Consider the following 13,289-nt stretch of genomic DNA (forward strand, 5'->3'; position numbering starts at 1 on the left):
CACAGCACAAACAAGCAAATGAATAGTAATTCCACTGCAATGGTGGGAACTAGGAATGCGGTCCATCTTGGTGAGTTGGTTGCCAGGTTGGGATGACAAAGCCAGGGTCCAGGTTGCTGTGGCAACAACACTGATTATGGGATACAGGGTTAGACCAAAGCAAGTAGAAATGTTAAACTTTGATGTGTTCCTATTTTTTTAAGGAAATATTTTTTTATTATTATTTGTTTGGCAGTTTAAAAAAATAAAATTCAAAAGCAGAACTTTTATAATTACTGAACAAGTTTGATTCCCATGATCCACATCATAAATTTCTGTGAACCCTTTAAAATCAGACACTAACAAACACTCTATGATACGGCAAATATTTGACCATTCCAAAGGATTCTAACCTGTAGAAAAGCAGCTTTGAATATTGGTCAAGGTAAAGTGTTGCATTATGGTGCAAAGCTGCTTTTCTCCACTTCAGGTTCCGCTAGAGATACATTAATAGCTTAAATTTACGGGACAGGAGTGGAAAGAATGTGAACCCTGGAGTTGAAGTTCTGGTGTTGAACGGTAAAGCTCAAAAAAATTTGTCCCACATGGTATCTATTTAAATTTCTACCTAAATATTCAATCTTTAAAAGTGTTTGTTTGATTTCTTTAAACAAAGTGAATAGTTTCAACATTATTTAGATTGACCACAATCTAGAGTACATCTCAAATCAAAGTATTTCGGGTTAAAGTTAAAAGAAAAATCCTTTTTCATTCAAAAAATACTTTGAAACACCAAGGATTCATTAAAATTTAAAGCTCATTTTGCAGTTTTATTGGTTTGTTTTAGGCTCGGCAAGGTTTCAACATAGAGTGGGCATTCTCAAATTCATGGAATATCATGATTCTATGTTTTTTTACAACACAAAATGTGTAAACTTGCAATTTAATTTCCTGGTTGCTTTATTTATGTGTTGCCAGGTTGGAAAGTGGTCTTAATAAAGCTGCTACTGCAAGTATGTTCCATTTCACACAAATAGTTGCATGTTTTTTATTTTCTTCTGGTAGTTGAAAGAAGGTTGAACTGAGGGAGATGTGCAGCAGCCCGCGTGCAGAAGGTTTCCTTTCCAAAATAAAGGAGTGAAATAACAAGGGCGTGTGAGAACTCGGCGTGAATGAATTGTTTTGGCTGCGATCCACATAGTTTCTCCGGTCGCGCCAGTTAAGGCACAGATAGCGGTGCGGTTTTCTGTTATTTTCGGATCCGAGTGGAGTATTTGTGCGACAAGGACAACAGCAAGGAAAAGGAAACGGGAACTGGAATGATAATACATCACCCTCCCCTATGTGGTGATAGTGTTGGATAAAAACCAAAAAAAAATTAAGTGTTCTTTCTATAAAAAAAAAAAAAAAGTAAAAATAATCAATTTACAACTAAAATCCTCCTTTTGTTGCATTTTTGCAGAACACCTGCTTTTAAGATGCTCATTGATGGAGTATCAATATTATGTGAATGTATTGTGGGCCCCATGCTGTTTTCCTCTCCTCCTCCTCACAGTTGTTGCTTCTTGGAGAGCCCTATAGAATACATCAGCACATGCAGGATTCCCTCAAGCTGCCTGCTCCTCCACACGTCCTGGACACAGACGAGGCGGATGCTGGGAGAGCAAACAGGCCTCCTCTGTGCTCAGCCTCTCTGTAATCCCGTAACGGCTGTGTATCTTTGTAATCCCACAAATAGAGACGGAACAGCCCCAATCCTGTGAAGGATGCACTAACACGGGGGCTGGGGGAGCTAACCACAAACAGCACGAACGCCAATGTTCAAATGTTTGGTGCTTGATGGACTAAATGCAGCAAAAGTGTAACATTATTTTAATTAAAGTTCAAGGTTTATGTCCTCAGCTTTATCAACTCTGTTCTGTTAGTAGAAAAATATGCTACACATTAGCCAGATTAGAAGCGTTAGCATGTTTACAATACCTGTAACTTCCAACCTTGTTTATAACATGCAAAAATTAAAAATAGACTGATACTGCTAAAAGAAATGTTGCTGTGAACACGATAAATCCCAACCTTAATAGTCGCACGTAAACAAAAAAACAAAAAAAAACATGTCGACAGTGCCACGCGATAGCCACATTAGCATAATTTACAATAAGATCCAACCTTGTTTGCTTGTTTACATAAAGAGACAGACGGATACAACTAAGACAAGTGTTACTGTGACTACACTAACTCCCAGCTTTGTTGGTAAAGCTGTCCAACCTGCTGCACATTAGCCACATTACGAATGTTAGCATGTTTATAATGCCTGTTTCTCCCAGCTCTGTGTACCTCACTAGAAAAAATAGCTTAAAACGCATGGATTAAATAAGACTCATTTACTTTTTTATTGTTGAAAATAAAAGTCAAATATTATTTTTTAGACATTCATATTCTATGATTATTTTTTTCTGTGTTGGTTTTCAAAATTTCTTTGGTAAAAAACAAAAAGCAGCGAACTCATGTACTGTACTCTTTCAGTCTTTCTATCGTCATAAAAACTCTTATTTTCAATTACTACATTTTTCCATTTCTCACCATCTGTTTGATCGTACTGATGCCAGTTTGTGACTCATTTAGTCTTTGTATTTGCTAAAAATGTGCTTTAGAAATACACTAGGTGAGTCCTGCAGTACATCTGCTGCACCGCAGTACGCATGCCACAAGGCAGAGGGCGCTGATGAGCCCAGAGAATGTGACACCGCGGCTAAAGAATAATAGAATTAGCCGCAGCAAGTCAAGCGCAGCCGTCCAGATATTGGTTGATATCGTTTAGCATCATTTTATAAATGGAGAACTACATGTTTAAACTCAGGAATTTGTGGAGACACGTCACTGGCAGTGATCTTCATTAAGACAGAGAGACTTTTAACACTGAGGAAAGAAAAGACTTCTACAAACGTGTGAGTTCTTCAGAATAAGCTGCACAATAAGTAAAAGTAAGTAAATAAGAACAACTTCGGTGATATTTCTTCTATGCTACACTTTGTAAAATGTTTAAATGAAATGTTGATAAACAAACTTTAACTAATGTTACTCAAATGGCGAATAAACGTCTCTGTAGGGTTCCTATGTTTGTCAATCTGACTGGTGGCGTCGGCGCCTCACCAGCTGTGAACCTCACAGAACGTTGCTGGTGTACAGTACGTAAAAAAACAGACTGATATGGCTAAACCAAACATTACTGTGACTGTGCTTATTCTAAACCTTGCTAGCAACAGTCTGACACCCCCACACTTTGCTTGAAACAGACACAAAAAAATAAAAATAAAAAAACAGACCAATACCGCTAAAGCCAAATTTTTTGTGACTATGCAAACTTCTAGCCTTGTTGCTAAAACATAAAAAACACACAATCACACACAGCTATATGTTAGCAAATTAACAATGACACCCAACCAAACATTTTGATAGAGCACCGTGTACCTCTGAAAATCAGAATTAATCCGTTAAAAGGCACAATGTCATCTTTATGAAAAAACGTAAGGCTTTTAGTTGCCGCCTTATAGTAGGAAAAATGCCATACTTTTATTTTACTGCGTAACTTGAAAAAGTATTTGCCCTCTTCCTCAGTTTTTTCAATCAACTGAAATGATCACGATCAAAAACAAATTAAAATAAACAAGTTACCTAAAAAAATAAAAGGTGTACTTTTTAGTTTATTTTTTATTTTTTTTCAGTACATGAACTGAAAAAACCTAAAACTATTTAGCCTTAGGGGAAGGACCCAATAACCCCTACACCTTTTACCTGCTGGTTTCACTGGTGGCAACAATTCTGCTTATCAAGGACATTTTTCAGGGATTTTTATTCCATTAGTTTTGCCGATCTGATCCCTTTTGGTCCCATTTAAAGGTTTTCCAGCATTTACGGTTGTTTTAAATCCAAAAAATTTGTTTTTTCTCTGGTACAAGAGATCTTCAAAACCTAAATGTAGTATTTTTAACCATTCAGATGACAGTGTGTTGGTCTTGATTCCCCTTACAGACATATCAGAGGCATTTATTACTTAAGTTCTTACATTTTTATAGCAGCTTGATGGGAATTTTTTTTTCTTTTTTTTTTTTGGATTGTGGAAAAAAATCTTTGAAACTTCTTATTTTTAAAGGAACATTTGCATAAACTTAAACGTAGCACCACATCAAATCTGTTTAAAAACTTGGTTTTGTGTTTAATTCTTTTTTCTTTTACTGACATATTAACATTTTTCCAATTATCTGAACTTTTCAGTATGAAAAACATTCAGTAGAATAAAAATCAGGAAGCAGGAGGAGAGCGGATGACTTTTTTTTCTTTTTTTCTTTTCGTTTTTGCGGTTCCCACTGTGATGAGAATCCAAACAACTGTAAAGTAAATCCATTTCACAAGTGATAAAAAGAAATGACAGTTTATGATCCACTTGGGGTGTTTCACACAGAGCTGCGCTGGTTTCCCGGGATTCCCTGACTTTCCAGTGTGTCAAAGCAAACCTGAACACCGCTGCGGGCCAAACAAGTGAAATCTGCCAGCAGGTCCGCATGAGAATGAGGGTCGCGGTTCATTTGGAGGTGAAGAGAACTGAGGTTTGTTACTAAGTGAATGCAAAATAACATCCAGTGAAGCAAGTAGGAAGCTATGGAAAAAGAGCATAATGCATCTCAGAAAGAGTAAAAACTGGTTACTCTGGAAACCTGAAGAAGTTTAAATCACAAAAACGTCAGTGTGATGTAGTGATGAGGTGAGTGCACTTATGAGTAAATGACGAAAGTCCTCCGCTGTCTTCTGCATCCTTGTCAACCAAAACCAAAACTATGTAAAAAAAAAAAATAAGCAAAGCCCACAAACTAAGACTACCAATGTCCAACCTCAAACTAAAATACAAAACCCAGCAGTGTAAGACTGCTGAGGAGAAAGAGGGGAAAAGAACAAAAAAAGGAAAAGAAAAATAACAATTCTTTAAGGTAACGATTATTTAATTTAGACTAGTTAAACTTATAAAGTGATGGTTGAGGTGCACATAGATGATAAACTATGTAGGTTTTTACATCCCTGTTTACCTGAAGATGTCTTGTTTGCTCAACGCTACCTCCAGATTACACAAATTTTAAATTCAAAGCAAAACTTTGGTAAAAAAAAAAAGTTTGATCTTTACTGAGTTAAAAGCACATATCTTATATTGCACAATATTGGTTACTAGCTGTTCAGAGCTGCACTAAGACGATCCTGTTTGGCACAGAGCGCCTTTTAGTTTGAAAATAAGTTATTTGAGCTTCTGTCAAACGTAAAAAAAAGTAAAAATAAAAATGTTGAGAGATGCTAGGTTCTTTTTGTATTTTTGCTTTTGTTCATTGCCAAAAAATAGACAAAATTAATATTTATTAATAAAAAAAAGGTCATGAATGCAAGTCCAAAGCAAGGCTAAAATAAGACTTAGCGGTTCCTTCTAGGTTTTGATCAGTAGAAAATAAGCCCAAATGGGTCTTTTACTGGTAAAGTTTGCTGACCCTGGTATATACAAAGTTTAATGATGTTTGAGAGAAGATTGTATGTGGTAAAAAGGAAGACATCTGCTTTCTTGGTGTTTTCTTTAGTCACAATGACCTTCTGCAATTCAACAGGTTTCAAAAGTGTATGAATGTGTATGTGAATGGGTGAATGGGTCTGTGACTGTGAAGCGCTTTGGGCCCTTGAAGGAGGGTAGAAAGCGCTATACAAGTATACGCCATTTACCATTTACCATAACAGTAGCTGTACATAAACCGGTCTATGAACCTACTACCAACAAAGCCTCAAAAATGGTACAGCTAGATCCAGCTTAAAGGGTCCGGATTGGACTGTGCCGGTCAGTGGAACAGAGGAATAGATTTAGGTATGAATGTTTCTCTGTGTTCTCCTGTGACATACTGTCTACGAAGTACCGTATCATTAGTGGCCGGGTAAGCTCCAGTAACCTCGTGACCCTAAATGGTAAAAATGCAGTTATAGAACATAGATGAGTGGATAGAACGACCCCTGAGACGGGGTTGGGTTCCAAAGTGATTGACCTGTAACTGTGATTAGTCTCATCAATGATTTATTAAACGTGCTTCCTAATCCGGAAACATTCTTGTTTTTCTACAATTCTCCGGTTTATCCGTGGATCGTCTGCACCTTCAGCAGTCTTATCTCATGTTATAGTGAACACCTTGGTGGTACACCGGTTGAGTCTTTGCATGTTGCAGCAGCATTCAGGCATTACTACCACGGTGGAACCCCCCATCCCCCCACATCCACCCACCCACCCTCTGCTTCTTCCTCTTGTACCGCTCGTCCACAGATAACCGCCTGCAGCAGACGATGTCCTGTCGGCACCTGGCACCCAGGGGAAGGAAGCCTCGCTATTTCCCACCTAACAAGCACACACGCACACCCGCCCACCGTGTTGCGCCGCGTGCTGTGTTGTGTCTTGACGTGCAGTTGCGCACACTGTGTCGGTGTGGAGTTATCATTGTGTGCTTTGTGAGCTGGTGTTGTCTGTCAATCTCAACACCTTCCTCACCCCCACCCTCCTCCCCCTCCACTTCCACCCGCTTGGTCCCAGTCTGGTTTTACTGAAGCAACAGACAGCGTGGGCACACACACACACACACACACGTGCACAACAGCTAGCAGCAGCTCTGATCCCAAGCTGATAGGCACAGACAGAGACTCGGCGAAGTTGAGAGAACAGCCCGAGGTTGTCTGCAGACCACGGGGAATACGCCCCCGAGTCACGAAAAAAGCTGGAGCCGCAGCCAAAAAAACTCTGCTAAACCCTGCTGCCTCTGAGCTCCCTGTTCCCGCCTCGCTGACTCTTGTCTGTCATTCCCGTCTTCAATTTTGTTAAGCTTTCTCTTCGTTTCCTCCCCATCCCACAAACAGTTAGCATATTCTCCTGTCTGCTCGCTGGCTTTTATTCATCAATGCCACCGGTCCGGCTCGCAGAAATCCCGTGCATCAGCAGTGTAATTTTGCAATCAGCACGGCGAGGAATACAAATCAGATCGGAAGCCAGGCTTTTAATGCACGCGATCCATCAGAACGGAGGGTTGCAGACAAATTATAAACACGCTTTATTCTGAGGTGATTAATAGTGAGATTACGGGATTGATTCCCCTCCCCCACCCCGTTTATTCACAAAGTTTCTGCTGAAGTATGTCGATGGAGACGTGATTACCGAGGACAAACGCGGCGACTTTAAAGCCGTATTTCGCCGTTACTGCTCGGGATCGATTCAAATGAGCTGACAGTTTGGGAATATGCATCCCAGGACGGATGACTGTTTGGCGCGGCCACGCTGTAGGCATTAGAATACATTTGGCTTTCCCTTTTTCTTCTGTTTTATTGCCTTCCGTTGGATGGTATTCGTTTTTTTAAAGAGGGTCGTAGTAGTCCTTTCAGTCACACGACAGATGGAACCACGGTGACTAATTAAAGCCCCTCCCCCGACCCTCTCTGTCGTCACGAGGTCGGAATCACACGTGGAAGCACCTGGCACCGGAATCGTTGCCTGGTGTGTATCGATCGCCAATCCCATCAGCCCCTGCAGATGTATGATGGTCATTTTGTGCAGCCGGGCGGAGAGAATAATCGTCCTGATTGCTCTTTCACTCTGTTTATTCCTTCTCCCGCATAAACCAGCGATTGACATCGCCTCAGTCAAAATATTGGACCCGCGCTGGCTGGCCCCGGCCATCCCAATGAAAGATTAATGAGGCTCTTTAGGTAGATACAAAGCTAAGTGTCTTGTTTATTAATGTGCTGTGATTGGATCCATTAGCTGCCTGTGTAAACTAATCGCCTCATAATGTGTGTTGTCATTTCAGCCTAACTGCTCATAATGTATTCCTCCCCCGTCTTTGCAAATGCAGTTATTTTGTAATAGACTTGTAGAAATATTGTGGTGTCAGGAGTAAGGATTTTTCTCTTCTGGCTCGTTCCGCTGAACAGTAACCATGTTTCACTCATCGATTGCTGAATTTGCTATATGCGCCAGCTGGCTGTTAACTAATATGAGCCGCTTCTATAGATGCAGATTTGTTTTTTCAAGTCCCCCTCTGATGAAAATCATGTTTTTTGAGTTTTTTAACATGTAAGTTTGGTATTTTTCTTATGAAAGCGAACAAATGTAATAAGAAATCATTTTGGATTTTGCATTTCCGAATATTTCTCCTTTCAAATTGCAGTCAATCAAACTGTGGCAGACAGACTCTGTTTGAATGAATGATCTTCTTTACGTCACAACAGCTCTGCTGCACATGCACTAAACCCTCATCTGGCCCGGCTAGCATGTCTAGCTCCGGTGCTGGAAAAGAGAAGATGGTATATTCCAATTGACTGCAGTCAAATGAGCCGCCGTTCACATTTCTGTGATCAAATCAGCATCACTGGATTTTGTGTGAGTATCATACAATACTTACAGTAGCTGGGCTGAGAGCGCTAGACAATCTCAGAGACTCCCAGAGCTTCTTGATGTGACCACGGAAATGTGAACGACGGCTCATTTGACTGCAGCAACGTGAATAAACATTCGATATTTAGGTGAAAGATTCTTTGGTGAAGTGGAAGGAGAAAGAATCAGGTTTTTGGAGGAAGGAAACTGTTCACTCGTCCGAGCTGACATCCGGCTCAAAACGATACGACTGGACATTTTTATGTAGCAGTGGTGAAGATTAACACTACCGAGACATAGAGTTATCATAATTAAACAGGGGGATCAGGGGCGGGGCTCCTCAGCTCAGATTCAAAAGCCACGCCCCCTTAGAGGAGATTTTTAAACAAGAGCTTCAAATGACCATGAATAATTGCCTTTTTAAGACACTTCTGGTTGTGGGATTTTGATTAAACACTTCATAATCATAATTAAAACACTACAGAGAATGTTTTTTTTAATTAAAAAAGTTGTCATGGTGGACATTAAAAAAATGTCACTTAATGGAAGACAAAATCTCAGTCAGATGGGGGATTTGTGCAAAATAATAATAATAATTGGGTCAAATCTCAGCTGTAATCAACAACTTCTGCAACACCAGGAATGATGATTATCAACTCATAATAGCAGATTTGTAAGCATCTTTTTGACAAAAAAAAAATGTTAAATATAAAGGCAGAATGTTGAAACCATTGTAGCAGCGCCGTCTGCCATCCTCGGGGATCGATTTCTTCAAAGCGTAATGTATGCCTTTTATTCTCCATCTGAGATGCAGAGTTGGTGATCTCAAGGTGCGCCGCGAGACTTTGAAGTGCTAAAGAGCCGGAGTGAAAGATTGGAAGATTCGCAGCTCAGGTGTCTCCTGCTGAGAAACTCTGACCTCCAGTGAACACTGTAAAGCTGAGCAAAATGGAAAAAAGAAAATGTAGTTAATTTAACGCTCATCCTGCTAAAAAAAACTTGTGCAACTATTGGTCGAAAATCACTGAGACACATGTCGGATTTTTTTGACTTTCCGTTTAGTTTTCATTGTAAACTTTGTGAGAAAAATTAGTCGGATTTCACAAACTCATCAAAAACTGCAGCCGGTTCTTGTCGCAGCGGGTTCGCTCAAAGACAGCTGCCGGTCGCACAGGGACTCCGCTTCAGCAGGAGCAGCTCCACAAATGCTGCATGCTGGGAGAATAAAGAGGGAAAATTGTGTCACTGTGTTTTTTTTCTTTTTTCTGAGAAGTAGGCATGCCGCTGAGTGATAGGCATGCTGGGAGCTGGATACAAAAGACAGGTCTGCATGTTTAGTGAGTACGCCTTGAAGACTGTGTGTGGTTTCCACCTGCAGAGGTACAAGTGTAAATACGCTGTACGGGCGCAACAGTCAACAGATATCCATGTCTCTGACTGCTTTACATTTCAGCGAAAGCCTTTAGTGTGGGTGGGAGGGGGGGGCATAGCCGTCAACATGCAGTAACTTTTTGTTTTATTTTTTTTGGAATCCAAATATTTAAAAAAAAATCTTGTTTTTAAACATCTTTAAGCACATTTTCAATTATTAAAGACAAAAATGTTTGTACTTGCCTGATCTTGTGCCATAAAGTAACCCCTCTCCCAGGCAAAACCTTAAAAACTATATATTTTCTATGAACTAATTCAAATTTGTTGAATCAAGGGAACTCGTTCTGCGGAACTCAAACCACTTTTCGGACATTTGAACTCATGAAAGAAGCAGAACTTTATGTGAGAATATGTTCATTGCAATAGTGTGGCACGGTGGTGGTAGAGTGATGGTGTGGGCCTTCTCTGTGACTGTTTTTCTTTATTCTTTCTGTTCACGATGTATCAAAAATATGAAGACATGAACTGGTTACAGTATATTTTTCAAAACTTCATGAATGATTTCGTCACATTGTTATGGATGACTGAATTAAGAATTCCGTGATCCATCAGAAAAGCCATACCTCAAATTTCTTGTTTTTGAAACAAGACCAGATGATTTTTTGGAGTTTTGATTGAGTGAAGACACCTGATCCAGGTAATATGGAGTCAACAGAAGAACAAACAAGGAGGTAGATCTCAAGGTTGAAGATGTTGAGCATCTAAGAATAAAAATGTCCTTAAGGTTTTCAGAATCACAATACTTTTCTGGTTTTTGAGGAAAACTGATATTTCACAGGTACTTGAGTCCAGTTTGATTTTAGGGGCTCCATCGGACAAGCCTGTAGACTAGAGGGTATCCAAATCCAGGCCTCGAGGGCCAGCCTCCTGCTTTTTATCCAGAAATCTTGCCTTATCTGCTGCTGATGACTTAGATCAGGTGTATTTGGCCAATAAAGAGCTTCAATGGTAGGGTGGTTGGAAAACATGAAAGACACCGGCCCTTGAGGACTGACTTTGGACACCCTGCTGTAGACAGTCACTAGTTCAAGAGTCAAAGAAAGTCCTTAATCTATAGTTAGGTAACATGACCAAAATGTCATGTTCTGGCACAGTTCATTTCATGTTCTAATAATGATATGCATCACAATGTAGACATTTTGCTTGTAAACTTAATTAACAAAAAGTTTATTTTACAATCCAATGTGGAAATGTAAGCACCAAGGTACAAGGTAGTGTCCTTCATTTATCATGGAGGTTACGTTCAAATAATAACTTGCAATAGGTAAAATCTACAAAGTAGGACTACAGAATGTTTTAATACCGTAAAACTCCTCCTTACGCACTTTTCTCAAACAGACATGAATATTTGTTCGCCTTTCTCTCTTGTTTCAACTCACAAAGTTCAAACCTTTGTAGAAAAATGAATCATAGAACAAAAACAAAGATCTGATGGCAATGGAAGATTTATGTTGGTTTTTCAAACTGAACAGATTCTTTACAAGAGACACTGCATGGAGGAGGTTGTTTGACAAGGTCAACAGCAAATCAAGATGCAGAACAATGTGCTGTGTTGAAAAAATAAAGTTAAAAATGAAAGAGTGAGACAGCAAAAGGTGAACTGGAATATAGGGAGGGACCATTGTATTTAGTTATAGTTGGTTTGGATCTTAGTTTAAATTATTCTGGTTTAGTATTCTTCCATAGTTGTTCATTAGGTGCATTTTGACAGAAAATAGTTCTAAAAAGCACCAAACCATGTCTTAAACGATAGGGCTTCATGTAAAACTAGATATTTTCTATCGTCTAAACAAGATTGTCCTAGTGCCCAGGTTTAGGGAAGGACATACAGCTTATAACCTATTTACTCTCATCATAGTGACAACAATATGAGCCCAGTTTGGTGGATCTCCTTCAGATCATCAGAAATAAAAAACTTGATGTGCCTTTTAATCAATCCTTGTGTCAGGACAACTCAGTCTTGATCATCTCGTATTCCTAATTTATCCAATGACTTCTCAACCCACCTTAGTTCCCAGTCCAGCTTGAACTTTTATCTGCTGCCTTTCCAAGTCTTTAAAGTCTCTCCTCCAACCTTACTCCACCTACTCAGGATACCTCACTGCTGATCCACTTCATCGCCACCAGTGTCGCTCTACGGGAACTCTCTGTACGTTCCATTCAGGCATCCTGTTTGTTCTCCAAAGATCTAAGTGCCAAAAATGCATAATGTAATACATTTCTCTCACTTTCTATTCCTGTCTCAGACCTCCTGATCAAACTCGATGGACATGCTCTTTCATGTTGGCTGGCTGCCATTCATGCTGCAAAAAACCCTGTAATATGGCTGAATTCAACCAACTCGGCAAAGGAGTCCTGAAAATGAAGCAGGAAATGGGCAAATGTTTTTCGCTCTGCTTTGTAAACCTGGCTGAGATAAGAGAGAAGTAGAAGTAAGTGCCAGAGAACACATCCAGGCCGCAGCAGTCTGCATCTGCTCCAGGATGGAGCAGACAGTTCCTGTTTCATTCTGTTGTCCAGATTAGAAACACACCTGGAGCTTCGTTGCAAAAACAAAAATTCCCACAAAGCCTGATCTGAGTCATTGGGATGTAGACGATATAATTACTTTCTCAGGTTTGCAGGATGAATAAAACAGAACAAAGAGGAGCTTTAGCACACAATAATCATGCCGGGGGGAAAAAACACAAAAGGAATTCTGTGAAAAAACAGTGTTATATTAGTGCTTTCATTGGCAAACCTAAGTTGTGCTCATTGTGGAGTAATATGTTGGAGCCTTGAAATGTTACAATGACAGCTTTTTAAATGATAATCATGTGCACCAAATTGCAATTTTTCCTGACATGTTAACCACATTTAAGCTCCTTGAATCAGTGGACACGACTAACTGGACCAGAACTCACAGGTTGAAGACTTTAGCTTCACTGCCACATTCCTCCAGTTCTCCATGGGGCTTCATTTTCTCTCAATGCAGAAGCAGCAGCTCATAACATCAGTATTATAAGAAAATGGGCACAGTAACATACATGGGAGGGAGGGGGTGTATCTTTATTGAAATTCTAGACATTTTGGAAAAATACAAACCAACTCTCGCGATTCAAAAACATGGCCACGGATGTGAACAATACTTTGATTTACTGGAGATTCCTTTATATTTCTACGCTCGTCATCATCTATGACTGGAAGCATTGGCGTATGAATCTGCGATGAATTTATTTTGGAAAATCGTGGTTGGTGATTTTACATAGAAGCTGTGGATCCAACAATTCCACATGACACACTCAACATTTAATGAACGGTGATGCTGTGGGACCTCTTGTGACGCTGGTACTTAGTCACATGACTCACTTAATTTGAAAAAAAAAATGCTTTTATTTGGAATAATATGTGCTTTCAAATTTATCAATTCCGATACGCCTCAAGAATGACAAACTCCAAGTGCAAAAAC

This window comes from Oryzias melastigma, linkage group LG20 (genome assembly GCF_002922805.2).
Source record: "Oryzias melastigma strain HK-1 linkage group LG20, ASM292280v2, whole genome shotgun sequence".
In the NCBI taxonomy this organism is placed as follows: domain Eukaryota; kingdom Metazoa; phylum Chordata; class Actinopteri; order Beloniformes; family Adrianichthyidae; genus Oryzias; species Oryzias melastigma.